Below are 2,159 nucleotides of genomic sequence, written 5' to 3' on the forward strand. Positions count from 1 at the left end.
AGGGCAGTGACGGTGATTGTAGACATTCAGACAGGGCAAGGACAGTGTCTGTAGACATCCTGACTCTGGAGCAGCTCACATGCACAGAGAGGGCAGCAACAGTGTTTGTAGACATCCTAACTCTGGAGCACCTCACATGCACAGAGAGGGCAGTGACAGTGTTTGTAGACATCCTAACTCTGGAGCACCTCACATGCACGGAGAGGGCAGTGACAGTATTTGTAGACATCCTAACTCTGGAGCAAGTCACATGCACAGAGAGGGCAGGGACAGTGTTTGTAGACATCCAGGCAGGGCAGGGACAGTATTTGTAGACATCCTAACTCTGGAGCAACTCACATGCACAGACATGGCAGGGCCAGTGTCTGTAGACATCCTAACTCTGGAGCACCTCGCATGCACAGAGAGGGCAGGGACAGTGTTTGTAGACATCCTAACTCTGGAGCACCTCACATGCACAGACATGGCATGGCCAGTGTCTGTAGACATCCTAACTCTGGAGCACCTCACATGCAGAGAACGGACAGTGACAGTATCTGTAGACATCCTATCTCTGGAGCACCTCACATGCACAGAGAGGGCAGTGACAGTGTCTGAAGACATCCTAAATCTGGAGCACCTCACATGCACAGAGAGGGCAGTGACAGTATTTGTAGACATCCTAACTCTGGAGCACCTCACATGCACAGAGAGGGCAGTGACTCTGGAGCACCTCACATGCACAGAGAGGACAGTGACAGTATTTGTAGACATCCTACCTCTGGAGCAAGTCACATGCACAGAGAGGGCAGGGACCGTGTTTGTAGACATCCAGCCAGGGCAGTGACAGTATTTGTAGACATCCTAACTCTGGAGCAAGTCACATGCACAGAGAGGGCAGGGACAGTGTTTGTAGACATCCTAACTCTGGAGCAAGTCACATGCACAGAGAGGGCAGGGACAGTGTTTGTAGACATCCAGGCAGGGCAGGGACAGTATTTTTAGACATCCTAACTCTGGAGCAACTCACATGCACAGACATGGCAGGGCCAGTGTCTGTAGACATCCTAACTCTGGAGCACCTCACATGCAGAGAACGGACAGTGACAGTATCTGTAGACATCCTAACTCTGGAGCACCTCACATGCACTGAGAGGGCAGTGACAGTGTCTGTAGACATCCTAACTCTGGAGCACCTCACATGCACACAGAGGGCAGTGACAGTGTCTGTAGACATCCTAACTCTGGAGCACCTCACATGCACAGAGAGGGCAGTGACAGTGTCTGTAGACATCCTAACTTTGGAGCAACTCAAATGCACAGAGAGGGCAGTGACAGTGATTGTAGACATTCAGACAGGGCAGAGACACTGTCTGTAGACATCCTGACTCTGGAGCACCTTGCATGCACAGAGAGGACAGTGACAGTGTCTGCAGACATGCTGACTCTGGAGCAACTCACATGCATAGAGAGGGCAGCGACAATGTTTGTAGACATCCTAACTCTGGGGCACCTCACATGCACAGAGAGGGCAGTGACAGTGTTTGTAGACATCCTAACTCTGGAGCAGCTCACATGCACAGAGAGGGCAGTGACAGTGTTTGTAGATATCCTAACTCTGGAGCACCTCACATGCACAGAGAGGAGCAGCGACAGTGTTTGTAGACATCCTAACTCTGGAGTACCTCGCAAATGCACAGAGAGGGCAGTGACTCTGGAGCACCTCACATGCACAGAGATGACATTGACAGTATGTGTAGACATCCTAACTGTGGAGCAATTCACATGCACAGAGAGGACAGTGACAGTATTTGTAGACATCCTAACTCTGGAGCAACTCACATGCACAGAGAGGGCAGTGACAGTATGTGTAGAAATCCTAACTCTGGAGCACCTCACATGCACAGATAGGCCAGTGACAGAGTTTGTAGACATCCTAACTCTGGAGCACCTCATATGCCCAGCGAGGGCACCTCACATGCACAGAGAGGGCAGTGACAGTGTTTGTAGACATCCTAACTCTTGAGCACCTCACATGCACAGAGAGGCAAGCAACAGTGTTTGTAGACATCCTAACTCTGGAGCACCTCACATGCACAGAGAGGACAGTGATAGCGTCTGTAGACATCCTCACTCTGGAGCACCTCAGATGCCCAGAGAGGGCAGGGACAGTGTTTGTA

Source organism: Triturus cristatus, unplaced genomic scaffold (genome assembly GCF_964204655.1).
Source record: "Triturus cristatus unplaced genomic scaffold, aTriCri1.1 SCAFFOLD_335, whole genome shotgun sequence".
Lineage (NCBI taxonomy): Eukaryota > Metazoa > Chordata > Amphibia > Caudata > Salamandridae > Triturus > Triturus cristatus.